Genomic DNA, 16,122 nt, shown 5'->3' with positions numbered 1-16,122 from the left:
ATTCTTGACTTCCTCCTGTATTTCTTTCATTTCAGTCTCCAACTCTTTGAGGATGCCAGCCAGTTCCTCAACAATCAATAATATAAGGTCAAGGCTACATTTGTTCAGTATCCCGTTCCATTTTTCGAGGAAGCTTTTAGAATTTTTGCATAGCGAAGGTTTTAGTGCAATACGTAGTCCGCGTGGGATCCTGAGTGCCCGGTGGTAACGCAATAGAGTGCTCACGTGGAGCTTCTGGTTGATGTGTCTTTTGGACAAGTAAATTAGTTGCTTCACACATTGTTCCTTATTTCTAGTGTTCGTGGTAGGACTTATATCTTCCTCAATCAGCGCGTAGATTCTGTCTTTTTCTGATTCATCATATGCCAATGTATGTGCTCTAGCTTCTGTGCTTCTGCTGATGTCTTCAAATTGCATCTTGAAAGTGTGCTACCCCGCCGGGGGCGGATAGTCAGGTATATCAAAAGAGAGTTTGGGGGGTGCACAACTGGATTGAAATGGATGTTGACATAAAGTTATTCAAGTTTAGGGTGCTCTCATAGGGTGGTGTTCTCCGTCTGCACACCACTGGATTATGCTATAGAGTTGTGTTTGCGGAAACCGCAGGTACATCCCCACTGAGGCACACCAATAAGGATCATGAAAAGTGCTTCAAAACTTCATGTGGAACATAACGTTTATTTTCTTCAATATCGTTTTGTGTATTCCATGTTAATTATTTTTCTGATATTTGCTGCATATCATAGAACAACATCGTTGAACACCTGAACATTTATATCCAATGCATTTCGGGCTGTTCTGCCCTTGGTCACGGACAGGCTGAGGAGGAAGAATAAATAAAGTGGTATCAGGGGTGATGTGATGGTATGACTAAGGTTGCTTAGCAGGTGCTCTAAGTGCAGGACCCAAGTTAAAAATCAAGTTAAAAAGCGGGCACCACCTAATGGAGTGGAGGGATCGTGGCGAAATTTAATACTAGAAAAAGTTAGCGTGTAAAAACGGGTGTTGGGATTTGGAAAGCTAGGTAGCGTTCGCGTGATTAAATTAGACCGTTAAGGGAGTGCTCCGGACTTTAAAGCCGGTTGCGTGTTGCTCTAAGCAAAAGAGACGCGGTTCCGCGTGTGCGCATACACTTACTTCAGGGTGAAAAACGTGGAGACTCCAGTACATGTGCTCATGTAGGTATCAACCGGTTGTCTATCGTGCCGGGGAAAACACGAGGAAATAAATAAGTTAACAGTGAGGGTGGACTTACACATGCGTGTCATAGTGGAAAGTGAAGCGGCCATATTGGAATGGTGTCATAGTGGTGACTGATACCGAAACAAGGAAGAACGAATGTGTGGACAAAGAGACTCATGTACATTTCAGCATAATGTCAAATCATAAAAAGCAACTAAATTCGGTGCGGTTATTAAGCCCATTCGGCTTGAGTGTTTGTAACATGTAGATCCATTCGAGTTCTCTTTTTAGGAGAAACTTGGTGTTGTCAGTTCCTTCTCTCTTGGATACAGTCTCTAGGATGATGAATTTCATTTGGGCGATGGTATGGCGTGCATCAATGAAATGCATGGCAATGTTTGATTTTTCTGATCTCAATCTGATGTTGGACTTGTGTTCATTGAGGCGTGTTTTCATTTTACGTTCTGTCTTACCTATGTACAGTTTGCCGCAAGGGCATTTTAATGCATAGATCACGTTAGCAGTATCACATGTTGCGTCCACCCGAAGTTTCACATTATGACCCAGATAACGTTCTGCAACAAGCACGTGTCCGTGTTACCAACATATCAAGAGCAGAAAGTATGACTAAAACTCATAAGAATCCGGATCAACGTATGGTTCTTGTTTCCAAATATTCCACTGCAAGTGCCAAATACAAAAAAATAATACGGAAACACTGGCCCATTCTACAAAATGAACCCGATTTCCAGGGCATTTTCGCAAAACCCCCTATATTTGCACACACTAGAGGAAACAACTTAAAAGAAATTCTTGCAAAACCCACAGAGTCATCCAAACATCATAGGGGTACCCAACCGTGCCTGAATTGCAGCCATTGTAACAACGTAATCAAAGGAAATACCATACAGCATCCTATGAAAGGTCATAATGTGAAACTTCGGGTGGACGCAACATGTGATACTGCTAACGTGATCTATGCATTAAAATGCCCTTGCGGCAAACTGTACATAGGTAAGACAGAACGTAAAATGAAAACACGCCTCAATGAACACAAGTCCAACATCAGATTGAGATCAGAAAAATCAAACATTGCCATGCATTTCATTGATGCACGCCATACCATCGCCCAAATGAAATTCATCATCCTAGAGACTGTATCCAAGAGAGAAGGAACTGACAACACCAAGTTTCTCCTAAAAAGAGAACTCGAATGGATCTACATGTTACAAACACTCAAGCCGAATGGGCTTAATGACCGCACCGAATTTAGTTGCTTTTTATGATTTGACATTATGCTGAAATGTACATGAGTCTCTTTGTCCACACATTCGTTCTTCCTTGTTTCGGTATCAGTCACCACTATGACACCATTCCAATATGGCCGCTTCACTTTCCACTATGACACGCATGTGTAAGTCCACCCTCACTGTTAACTTATTTATTTCCTCGTGTTTTCCCCGGCACGATAGACAACCGGTTGATACCTACATGAGCACATGTACTGGAGTCTCCACGTTTTTCACCCTGAAGTAAGTGTATGCGCACACGCGGAACCGCGTCTCTTTTGCTTAGAGCAACACGCAACCGGCTTTAAAGTCCGGAGCACTCCCTTAACGGTCTAAGTTAATCACGCGAACGCTACCTAGCTTTCCAAATCCCAACACCCGTTTTTACACGCTAACTTTTTCTAGTATTAAATTTCGCCACGATCCCTCCACTCCATTAGGTGGTGCCCGCTTTTTAACTTGATTTTTAACTTGGGTCCTGCACTTAGAGCACCTGCTAAGCAACCTTAGTCATACCATCACATCACCCCTGATACCACTTTATTTATTCTTCCTCCTCAGCCTGTCCGTGACCAAGGGCAGAACAGCCCGAAATGCATTGGATATAAATGTTCAGGTGTTCAACGATGTTGTTCTATGATATGCAGCAAATATCAGAAAAATAATTAACATGGAATACACAAAACGATATTGAAGAAAATAAACGTTATGTTCCACATGAAGTTTTGAAGCACTTTTCATGATCCTTATTGGTGTGCCTCAGTGGGGATGTACCTGCGGTTTCCGCAAACACAACTCTATAGCCCAAGTAGGCTGTGACATCAAACAGCAAAGCAATGAATAAAAGCATATCAGTCCAATAGTATGTCTTAAATGCTCCTGTTTAAGTGGTGTGCTACATGAATCCGCTATTGTTTATCATGTTTATTAAATCATTCATTACTTAAAACAATGGCTAACTGCCCTCGGATAGTGAAAATAATGCAACTGGGGACCCTTTAGAGAAACCGTGTTGGGAAGAGATCAAGATACAATTCACAATGGTGGCCCTCCCACTGGTACGATACAGGTTCATACTATGCTATCGAAGAATGATTACCAAAGGTAATCCTTGCAAAGGACAGATGACTACCTAGAGCAAGGAGGCTAGATAGTATGCCCTCTGGTTCCACATTTCAAATATGGCAGCAGACTTATTTCAACTCTAATGATGCAATTTTAGCCAAGAAAGCACCCTTCAGAACAGTGGCGAAACTGCTGTCCGTGCATCATGGGTTCTAACCCCAACTCTGAAAATTCTCCAACTAACATGTCTGAGCAAGTCAAGTAATATGCCTCAGAACAAGGAGTAAAAACAAAAAAACTGTTACAGAAAAAAATACCCTTGTACAATACAAGTTTCAAGTTAATTTTTGCACGGTTAATTAAAACCTCTGAATTATTAAAACCATATTAAAATTCTAGTCATCAAAAACCATTTCCACAATACAAAAATCAAGAAAGTGGCCATTATTGGCAGGATTAAAGTGTTCTACCTCCAAATACACAAATGAGATGTTCCTAAAAGAACACAGCATTACTGTATGGCTTAGGATATCCTGTGTGCAGAGTAGCAAAGTATTAAAAAGACAATTCCAAACTCAGCTCTGCCTTAGTTATTTGATTTCAGAATGTATTGACCTGGCCAACTTGCAATAGTAACAGTCATTCGTAAAGTGTGTATTTTCAATTCAGAGGTATAGTCTAATTTAGGCCTCTTCGAGGACATCTAGCACGGATGCAAAAATAATCACCCCTTTCAAGTGCATACTATTAGTTCCGAGGATAAATCTTATTCGGCCACTCTAGATTTTACTACATGTTTATTTCGGAACATTTCTGGCTGCCCTTTTCTGCAGTTCCCTGTGTACAGACGTTGACATTCGTCTGCCTTCCATTTATGCTAGTGTTCAGCAGGTTCTTCATTACGCATCTGGATTGCGAATTGCTGCTGCTGATTTCCTTTCTACCTTGTTGAACCTCACAAAACAGCAATTCAGTTGGAGATCCTTAGTAGCGCAGCATGCTAATAATGTTTGTTCAGATTCCTCTTTGATTAAAGAGTGTCCGTTGCATTGCTCTCCTCTCGTCCATTTACTTCTTGCAACTACATATTAAATACAGCAGATCTTCTCTCCCAGTTCTGCACAAGCTGCGGCAGATCGTAGCTGAAATGCGCTTCCAGGGCGTTTGGTGTAGCAGCAGAAGTAGCATGCCTAACAACACCTTACATTTTTTATTACCTGCACCGGTGAACCTCACGTGGAAGTAGGAGTGTAGTATTTCTGCATAGTAACTGCAAAAAAAAATAACACGTTCGGACTGTGTCCAGACCTTGAGAGTAAACAGCATCCCTCGCCTTCGGGGGACCTGCGACCCCGCGTTTATTGGAAACCCGAAACACGCCATCTGCCTTTACAGCGCTGAGAAGGGATCCTGGCTCGTGCCTGGAAAGAAAGGATTCCCAACACAGACCGACTTTGGTGAATGTCGAGATCCACGTGGGCCCAGATTGCGAAGGTAAAGAAAAATGCCAGGAAGCGCACAACGAAATGCACTTGCACATAGTTTATAGCATGTGTTGGTATTTTATGCATGTGCGCATTCTGGTTTATTCAGAGTACATTGTAAGGTATATTTAAAACCACGCACTAAATAGCAGACAGTACCGGTGCAACATTCCTTTGGGGGGGAGGGGTGACAACTGCATTAAGAACTGCCCCCAGTCTTGGTAAGGCCCGCGCCAGACCTAGTGAAGTTTGTAATAAACATGGTGTATATGTGTCAGGTAGGAGTTTGCGAAGGAATTCTCAAAAACATAACTCACGATAATTAAACACATTAAAAAAACAAGACGAGAAGGCCAACAGGGGAGACAAATGAGCGTCACTTCGCTGCCCTGATGCCACGCAAAAGTGAAACCTAAAAGAGCAAAGCCATGTTGTTGAGAGGAATGAGTGCTCCGTGCGAACGCGACCCCTGTTTTTTACACCGTTTATGATCCTGAAGGCAGACCTGAAGAGCAGGTTCTAAATCTCAGCAGGTCTCATTACGGTGCTTTCATTCCCTTCAATAAGAAGTGGTGGGACTTTAGTTTATGGTTGCGGTCGCTGAGCCTGCCTTCGCCGTGAAATAGATCCCAAAAAAAAAAAAGCTCGCGAGTGGTGCGCGCGCGCGCCACTGCGAGCATATGTCTTCAATTATCGCGGCCGTGTCTGGCCGCGATAATTGAAGACATATGGGCTTTGGTGCGCGTAACAGACACCAATAGGCCATAGGCGGAGCTATGCGAGCGGCTATGGCCTATTGCGTGTTTTGTTACAAAACAACACGCACTCCAAGCCCAATCAAAATGGACCTTGAAATGCACATGCACGAGCTGTGTGGAATTTCAGGATCCATTTTTAAACCCCATACAAAAGGGCTTTTGGCTTCGCGAGCCCTAAAAACCCAGCACGCAATTGGAGCAAGGTGGGTGATTGTTCTGCCTTGTTTGTTGGATGGCCTAGGGTCCTCGGGCGCGAGCTTCACCTTATCTGTCTCCAATTATCGTGTTGGCAGTAATTGCAAACAGATAGTGCTCACTTTTTCTTCTGTTTTTGACTGCTCTTGTAACAAAGAAAGGCTTGCTTTTAGCTGCACAGAAGACCAACATGCAACATTGGGAATGTGTTTCTATTTATTTAAACATTGAATGAGGACTGGTTTTGGAAGTAGGAAGGTTTTGCTAATTAACTGTTAGCTGGTAGAAGACCAACGGGCAAACTTTGGGATGTGTTTATTTTCTATTTAAACTTTTAAGGAGTCCCTTCATTATCTGTTTCCGACTGACTGCATGTGGAACAATGAAAGCTTTGCTAATTATCTGTTAGCTGTGCAGAAGACGGATGAACTCTGGGATGTGTTTATTTTTTTATTTAAATGAGGCTGATTTAAAACTGTGGAAGTTTTTATCTTTTCAGATAGAAATGGCTCAAGTGTGCATGCTTCACCTCCCATTTGACAGATAAGTTGTATTTGTTGATTAATTATGAGGACTGGCCTTATTAAAGTACTTGAAAATAGAGCTAAAACATGCCTTTTAAGTAGGCCTGGGCGAAGCGTTATGCTCGCGTAGTTTGTGATGTTTGTGCAACTACGCAAACTGCATGTAGGCGAAGCGTTATGCTCGCATAGTTTGTGATGTTTGTGCAACTACGCAAACTGCATGTAGCACAGTGCGAACACGCATAGCGTAGCGTAGTGCAGCAGTCATTTTTTGCTTGCTCGTAGTCCTCAACGTCAAGCAAGTTGGCGACCGCGAGCAAGCAAAATGACATCCTGGCGAGAATTTTTCCTTATTCGTGATCAGCAACATCAAGTTGCCGATCGTGAGCGTGGAAAATAAACCTCCCTGCGAGAATCTCAATGCTAGGAGGTCTGGTTTCTCATTGCGAGTGGTCGTGCATGCTCGTGACCGCTCGCAATGAGAAACTACCAGTCCGCGTTGAGAAAGCTGCCGCTCGAGTAAAAATCTCCTAGAGCGGCAGAAAACTAAAGCTTGCACTGTGCAAGATGCCGTTTTCAATGGTTGCACAGTGCCAGATGCTTGTCCGCACTGTGCAATCATTGAAAATGGCATTTTGCACTGTGCGAACATGCTACTATGCAGTTTGCGTAGTGCTACGCATAGCTCGCGAAGTGTGAAGTGCACTTCGTGTAGCTTTGCGAAGCGTTACTTCACAAACTACGCCCAACCCTAGTTTTAAGACAAACTCCAGTGCTGGCAGCTGTGCTATGTGCTTCTGGGAGCAGTGTGGCGCCGAACACTGCACTTTACAAAGGCTTCCGGTTTATATTTAGGTTAACAGTCTTTATTTGGTGAAACACGCATTTCGACCTACATATAGGAAGGGTGGTATAAATCTCAGGATAATCATGGAAGCAAGTGCACCCATTTCAAATAGAAGTTACATTTAATAAAGCAGCACTGAGGCTCCTCGGAGCCTACAGTGAAAGAGAAAGCAGACACAGACAGACAGACAAAAGCTTCATCAGTTGATGCCGCCTCTGCAGGTTTCTCTCTGTGTGCAAAGGTGGTTTTACATTTAAACATGGAAGGGTCTCCTCCTCACTCAGTGCCACATAATTACAGGCCACATAATTACATTACTCAATGCAACATAAATTTACTCCACATAATACCACTTAGTGCCAAATAATTACATACTACATAATTACATTGCAGTCAATGCAACATACACTCCAAACAATACCACTCAGTGCCACATAATGACACGCCACATAATTACACTCTACTCAATGCAACATAAATACACTCCAATACCACTCAGTGCCACAAAATTACACTCTATTCAATGCAACATAAATACACTCCACATAATACCACTGTAACGGGGTCGGGGCGGGAAGCCAGGAAGACTGGTGGAACCCTGATTGTGCCCCTTCTGCTCTACAGACTGCAACACCGAGGGATGAATGGGAACAGGACCAGACCGGAGAAACATCCACAGGTCCCTTTAAGTGGGCGTATGATGAATGCAGTGAGGCCCCGCCTACTGCCGACGTGGACAGTCCTGGATGGATGAAAACAGGGGAAGCCCTATACGCGGGGTGTGACGCCACTGGGCGAGCCGAGGGACAGAGAACGCGAGGAACACCGAACGGAGGAGAGAAGAGACGGAGAAGAAAACGGAGGACCGGAAAACGAACGAAAGCCAGGAGGCCAACGACCCTGTGTTCCGCCGTGCCACGCTGCCGAGGGAGGAGTGTGGCTTAGCCAGGTACGGCGGCGTTGGGCGGCTTGGGTGGGGAGAAAGAGTGCCCCTTGTGAATAGTATAAAAAGTCCCCTGTGTGTGTTTTTCCTCTGTGCTTCCCGAACCTCCCCCTTTCCGCTACCCGATACCCGTACCTTACCTATTCCTTCCTCCCTCACTCTCCCTCCCAGTACGAACACCAATCACTAGTGTGCTTGTAAAATACACCGGTGCCCCTCACTACCACGGGATCCCTTTGGGTGAATACGCTTGTCGGATATAGCGACTAACGGCCTCCCTCTGTCCTTTCTTCCATACTGCTGCACCGGGGAAACTGAATCCGGAGGCCGTCCCTTGCCTGGGGTATCCGCGACGCTGCACCTAGAGAACAGACCACTAGGATCAAGCTGCATCCCCCAGTTACTTCTGAGAACACTCCTGAGGCGGAAGCCGGGAGCAGCCATTTTTTAAAACTTGTGACCATTTTATTGTGTATTAGTGTGATTTTAAGACTCTTTCTGCACTTTAAAACGATCGGCATCACCTGACTGCAGCTTAGCAACAGACAGCTTGTTGCTTCGCTCTGGGATCGCCATTTCCTGGTCGAGGGACCCGCCCACCGCGGCTGGCCACGCCCCCTCCCTCCCAGTTCATATAAATTGAGCGCCAAATCACCAGCGCGTCAGTTACTTCTGAGAACACTCCTGAGGCGGAAGCCGGGAGCAGCCATTTTTTAAAACTTGTGACCATTTTATTGTGTATTAGTGTGATTTTAAGACTCTTTCTGCACTTTAAAACGATCGGCATCACCTGACTGCAGCTTAGCAACAGACAGCTTGTTGCTTCGCTCTGGGATCGCCATTTCCTGGTCGAGGGACCTGCCAGACACGCCCACCGCGGCTGGCCACGCCCCCCCTCCCAGTTCATATATATTGAGCGCCAAATCGCCAGCGCGTCAGTTACTTCTGAGAACACTCCTGAGGCGGAAGCCGGTGTAGGAAGGTACCTCCTGACTATGGTTGCCCCCAAATTTTTGCCCTGTGTTTTAGCTGGTTTTTGACATAGTCGACCTGGGGCCCTGCCAATCAGGACCCCAGGCCTACTGCTCTCTCTGTAAAATGGATTCCATGTACCCTAGGTGCATTTCCAATTGGTACTGGGCCACCCTATCAGACCCTGTAACTCAGGGCATGGGTGTACCCAGGGCTGCCAGGGGCTGAAGCATGTATTATGCCACCCCTGGCTGGCCTCCTAAATTTGACACAACTGGCTGCATGACAGCTGGGGCAAAGTCGTGTAATCACCCTTTGCTGTAGATATAGTATACCTATATCTAACCCTAAAATGGACACACAGATTCCTATCAGTCACTCCTATGGCAGGCCTTGACAATCCTGAAGGCAGAGTGCTTGGAATCGTGTGAGATGGTGCTCTGGCATGAGCTGAGCCTGTCTGCAGCTTGCGGAACCAAGTCCTAATAGCTGTTCCATGATATCGCATACCATATACTCTTAAGTGCATTATAATCCTCGCGGTTAAATGCTAACTTTGGTATTGCTTTATCAAAACATGTCGAGTAAGGTGTCATACGAATTGGAATATTAACCCCTCGCCAATTCTGGCGACGGGGTTAGCATTCCACCCTTCTAGAGGGACACGACATGTATGTAACTGTGAACCCCGGTTAAAGTTAACTGAAGCCTCAGCTCCACAAAATGGATGCTGCCACCACAGACACGAGTCTGACCTCCTGCTGCTGGGAGTCCTTCCAGCGAGGGAGGCCTGGACAAAGGGTTTCCTATCCGGGGCGGTGCTAGCACCGTCCCAGACATGGTTTTGTGTATCCTGGGTAGGCAGGGCTTTTCAGGAAGGGGACTGCTGAGTGGCACCCCGGTGCTCACTACGCATAGGCCAGTCAGAACTAGTTCCAGGGGCACACCAGCCCCTGGCCTGGGGAAGTCCGGCAGGGGAGAGGGGTGTAACCACCCCCCTCCTAGTCCCACCCATAGGCAGGACCTAGTCACCGGGTCAGCCCCCTTTTTTAGTATAAAGATGGGAGCGGGCCCCCTGTTCAAATTAGATCATCTTTGGAATCAAGACACGACTTTCTGCGAAAGGACTTCACGATTTCTTCATCAAGATTCTCCCTTGTGGCTAAGGAGTAGTCACCCTGCATCCGCAGGCACCATCCTAAAGAACACTGCGGTCTGCTGCAAGTCCTTCATCACGAATCCGACGACCCAGCTCGACGAGACCCGGCTTCCCTGGCACCTCGGACCTCTACTCACCTCTACAGCCAAGCTGAGAACCGTGAGTGCGACGAGACCTCGAGGGACCGACGATCGCCAAGACTGCACGACATCTTTACTGCAAGCCCACCGTGTCCTCCACGGGTGAGTGCTTTGGGGTCCGAGAAGCCCCAACCCTGCGCAGCTCCAGCACCCAAGATCAGCCTCCCTGCATCTCCACGATCTGCGTGGGGCCCTTCTGCTGTTTGCTGTGCACCGCGTTGTTTGGCTACTAGCCGGCTGGCTTGTGGCCTTCTGAATGACGCCCGGCGACATCACTGCTGCTGGTCTGGTTGCTCCAGACTGGCCCTTGCTTCCTTCTTGAAGAGAGGCACCCCAGACCCTCCTGGTCCACTCCAGACGCCATTTTAGGTCCACCGCGTGGGCTTGAATTTGCTAAGGCTTTGTTGCCCAATCCTGGGTCCAGCGACGCCGACAGCTTCTATCTTCGTGGGACAGCTCGATCCTCCTTCCTGGTCGCCGACAACGCCTCCTGGTCCGTGAGATCTCCGAGCACAGCGTCACCCACACGCCTTGTCGAGGTGGCTACCATCCGGTGCCCTCCTGGTGCCCACTGACTACTGGCTAGTAGTCTCGAACTTGGTCCCCTCTGCTTTCAGGTATCATCTTCCATCGATCCAGGCTTGGATCCACCGAACTTTCTTCACTGGTCGCCTGCCAGCAACTTCTTTCTTCCAGGCTCCTGGTCCGACAACGAGGATTCCCGACGTCTTTTGAGTCCTATGCAGCTGCAGCCCCTGGGCTAGGTAACTTCGGCATTTCGGTGCCCCAGCATAGCCTCACTATCCAAGGGTCAGAATCTACTTTCGTTTTCTCCCTACCAGGTCGGGTTCGCCCGAGAACACTAACTTTGCAAATTCTAGCTACCATAGACTTTGTCCCGCATCTCGCGTGAGAGTGCACACACTGCACCCGAGTCCCCTGGGTCTCCTAGAAGTAATCTAACGATTCTATAGTCAAGTCCTAGCGATTCCAAAGGCTATTAGTACTGTACTTACCTGCTAGTAATTTCGCATTCCACTTTTCAAGTATATGGTTTTCCGTGCCCCTCGGGCATTTGTATATACTGTGCTAACTTAAGTATTTTTGTAAGAGTTTTGGTTTGTGCTTAGTACCCTGTCCTCATAAAGAGTACAGGGCTGTTGTGATTCTTAATAAATAACTGTTTATTTTCATAACACTTGTGTGGTGTCCTTTCACTTGGTGTTCAAGGGGTATATGTGGTATAACAGCTGGCTTAACACGCCCTCTCGAGTCTATAGCCTTAGACTGCTCGTATCCACGCTACTAGGATAGCTGGTCTATAAGGTTGACTTACAACCAATCATCAATAAGGGTTGCTGGACTGATACATAGTGTTCACTAGAATAGTGACCACTGCATATCAGGCCACCTTCTCACATTGGTGAGCAGCGGTTGGGATTTGAGCTTGCTGTTGTTTTACCACACGTATCCTAAGAATATCTTGTTGAAAGATCACATAAGTACTGTTAGTACATATAACCAAGCTTAGAATACTCTGAGTTCTACTGAACTAGCTGTTGCAGCTCCTCAAGGCCTAGCACACCTTGGCTGCAACTCTTAGCAAGGGATCAGTAGGTGAACACATAGTGTAGGTAGGTGCATCACTTACACCACACTAGAATCAGCATGTCAGACAAAGGAGGAAACTCTGAGTATCCCCTTGTGTCAGTGGACCCTCCACAGGTCCTTACTTCAAAATATGCTGCTCTTAGCTTCCATGAGATGAGACAAGTGTGTACTCTCAGGAAACTAAAACAGGGGTCTAACCCCACCACTTCCTTTCTGATTGGTCTCTTAGAGGCTTATGATGCCAGTAGGGCTGGTAACCCAGACCCTTCTAATCCAGAAGGAAGTTTGCCCTCCTTACAGGGACCCTTTGATAACCAGGAACATTCCCTCCAGGAAGCAGATGATGCTGAGGATGAGGATGAGGACCAGTTGTCAGGGGATGAGGCAGATAAGGGACAGGTAGAAGTCATTAGACTAACCAGGTCCAACTTAAGCAGACATGAGCTTGGTACTGGGGGACTCCTGGGCCCACTCTCAGGTCAGCTTAACATTGGGAATGGACGAGTTAGGTCTCTATCAAGAGGCTCTAACAGATCCTTTCGAACCAATGGCTCTCTCAACTCTTCTCACAGAGGGATGTCTTCCCCTAAGAGAAGAGTATATGAAGCTGAAGAAAGGGCAATCAAACTGAGGATTGAAAGGGAAGAACTTGCCCTGGCCAAAGAGAGACTTGCCCTTACTAGAGAGCAAGAATTATGTGGGCTACAGCCCACTGGTGGCAGCAATAAACCTAGCAATAGGGAAAGGAGTTTTGATACAAAGCACCTGAATAAGATAGTGCCCCCCTTTAAAGAAGGGGATGACATCCACAAATGGATTACTGCTTTGGAGAGAGCCTGCACTGTGCAGGGTGTTCCCCAAAGTCAGTGGGCAGCTATCTTGTGGCTCTCCTTTGATGGTAAAGGTAGAGATAAGCTCCTCACCACAAGGGTGGAGGATGCTAACAATTACAAAATCTTGAAGAATACACTGGTTGATGGGTTTGGTTTAACCACTGAACAATACAGGATGCTGTTCAGAGACACCCAGAAAACTCAGTCTCAAGATTGGACTGAGTTTCTTGATTGTGCCACTAAGGCTTTTGAAGGCTGGCTACTGGGTAGTAAGGTTACTGATTTTAAAGGATTGTATAATCTAATTATGAGGGAGCAAATCTTAAATAATTGTCAGAACCAGCTATTACATCAGCACCTGGTAGACTCTGAGTTGACCTCTCCACAGGAATTGGGTAAGAGGGCAGACAAATGGGTCAGAACCAGGGTTAGGCCTAAAAACCGGGGTGGTGACCAGAAAAAGGAATCAACCAAGCCTCAAGAGAAGGGTGGGGATAAATCCACAGAGAAGACTTCCCAAGGGCCCCAAAACTCCAACAAGGGTGGTGGGTCCCAGAACACTCCTTCAGAACAGAAGAAACCTTATTGCCATACCTGTAAACAGGTGGGTCATTACAAAAGTGATGCCAGTTGCCCTAAAAATGGTAATAAGGGAAATATACCCCCAGGTAATACTCCTAAACCTCCTGTTACCACTAGTGGTAATCCCCCAGGTGGTGGGAGTGCCCCCAAGAATGTGGTGGGCATTACTTTGGGCAATCAGGAGGACTATCGCCTAGCCAGGTTCCCTGACCACACTCTTGTCTGTGAGACTGGCATGGGGTTTGCCAACTTCACTACTGGACCCCACATTTTGGGAAAGTATAGACAAGAAGTTTTAGTGAATGGTCAGAATGTTGAGGCATTCAGAGACACAGGGGCCAGCCTCACCATGGTGAGTGACCATCTGGTCCCCTCTGCTCAACTGACCCCTGGTTTTACTTATCAGGTGACAGACATTCATGGAATGAAGAGAAGGCATCCCATGGCAGTAGTCAAGCTCAGCTGGGGTAATGTCACAGGACCCATGAGAGTGGCAGTGACGGATAACCTACCTGTAGATTGCTTACTGGGGAATGACCTGGAACTCTCAGCATGGGCTGAGGTGGAACAAGAAACTCATTCCAGAATGATAGGCCTATCCAGACAGGTTAGTGGGGCAGTAATAGCTACAGCCCCAGTCCAAGCACCATTCCTCCCTGAAAAGGTTGGAAGGGCAGTGGTAGTCACTGCCCAGGCTCAGACAGACTTTCCAGAACAGGATAGGAGGGCTGTGACAGTCACAGCCCAAACACAAACTGAGTGCCCTCCTGAAAAGGTTGGCAAGGCTGAAATGGTCTCAGCCTCTACTCAAACAGATAGTGAGGTTGTGAAGCCTGAAACAATGGATCACTCCACTCAAACAGAGAGCATTGAGGAGGAAGAAGAGTCTTCCCCCTCCCAGACACTAGGTGAGAGCCAGCCTCCTCAGGGAACTGACTCTACCCCTGTTGAAGGAACTGCCCCAGAGGTAGTCAGGCCTAGCCTGGCAGAGCCCCTGATGGCAGTGGACCCTTCCCAGGTGGGACCCAGTCTGGAGCAGGTAACCTGCACCTCTCTACCCTGCCTCAGTCAGCCCAGGGCTGAAGAGGTCAGGGAGGCCAGTGGTGGACCCCAAAGGGCCCCCTGTCCAAAAGAACCCCTTAATAAGCAGATTAGGATCACTGAAGCTGGTAACCCTAGCCAAGTGAAAATAAAACAGACTCCTGAGGGATCCCCCTTAAAAGTAGTTAGGGACCTCCCCCAGCTGGACACTGTTGGGCACAGTCAAACATGGGGCCTAAAAACCCCAGACGTGACCTGTCCCTCCAGTAAGCCAAACAGAGGGACTCAGCCTCCAGCTTTAGGTAGCCAGAGGCTGACCCTGAGAGCTCAGTGCATCTCAGCTAAAGAAAGAAAGGCACACATGATGAATGGTGATTGGAGGAAGTTGAGCCCAAAGGTAGAGGAGCCTCACTTCAGTACTCCATCCCAGCATCAGCCTTCTTCTTTCCCAAGACACACCAGAGACAGAGATTCCCTATGGTGGAGACCCTCAGATACCCTTAGGGTGAGGGGTTGCCTAGTGGACCATGACACAGGGGGAAACCAAGCCAGAGCTGGTCCTTCCTTATATGGCCACTTAGGTAATAGAGGCTTACCTGGACAAGGATAGCCTTATCTCCTTTCGTTTGGGGGGGGGGGGGTTGTGTAGGAAGGTACCTCCTGACTATGGTTGCCCCCAACTTTTTGCCCTGTGTTTTAGCTGGTTTTTGACATAGTCGACCTGGGGCCCTGCCAATCAGGACCCCAGGCCTACTGCTCTCTCTGTAAAATGGATTCCATGTACCCTAGGTGCATTTCCAATTGGTACTGGGCCACCCTATCAGACCCTGTAACTCAGGGCATGGGTGTACCCAGGGCTGCCAGGGGCTGAAGCATGTATTATGCCACCCCTGGCTGGCCTCCTAAATTTGACACAACTGGCTGCATGACAGCTGGGGCAAAGTCGTGTAATCACCCTTTGCTGTAGATATAGTATACCTATATCTAACCCTAAAATGGACACACAGATTCCTATCAGTCACTCCTATGGCAGGCCTTGACAATCCTGAAGGCAGAGTGCTTGGAATCTTGTGAGATGGTGCTCTGGCATGAGCTGAGCCTGTCTGCAGCTTGCGGAACCAAGTCCTAATAGCTGTTCCATGATATCGCATACCATATACTCTTAAGTGCATTATAATCCTCGCGGTTAAATGCTAACTTTGGTATTGCTTTATCAAAACATGTCGAGTAAGGTGTCATACGAATTGGAATACTAACCCCTCGCCAATTCTGGCGACGGGGTTAGCATTCCACCCTTCTAGAGGGACACGACATGTATGTAACTGTGAACCCCAGTTAAAGTTAACTGAAGCCTCAGCTCCACAAAATGGATGCTGCCACCACAGACACGAGTCTGACCTCCTGCTGCTGGGAGTCCTTCCAGCGAGGGAGGCCTGGACAAAGGGTTTCCTGTCCGGGGCGGTGCTAGCACCGTCCCAGACATGGTTTTGTGTATCC

The sequence above is a fragment of the Lissotriton vulgaris genome, chromosome 8 (assembly GCF_964263255.1).
Source record: "Lissotriton vulgaris chromosome 8, aLisVul1.2, whole genome shotgun sequence".
Taxonomy (NCBI): Eukaryota; Metazoa; Chordata; class Amphibia; order Caudata; family Salamandridae; genus Lissotriton; species Lissotriton vulgaris.
This window is presented reverse-complemented; position numbering follows the sequence as displayed.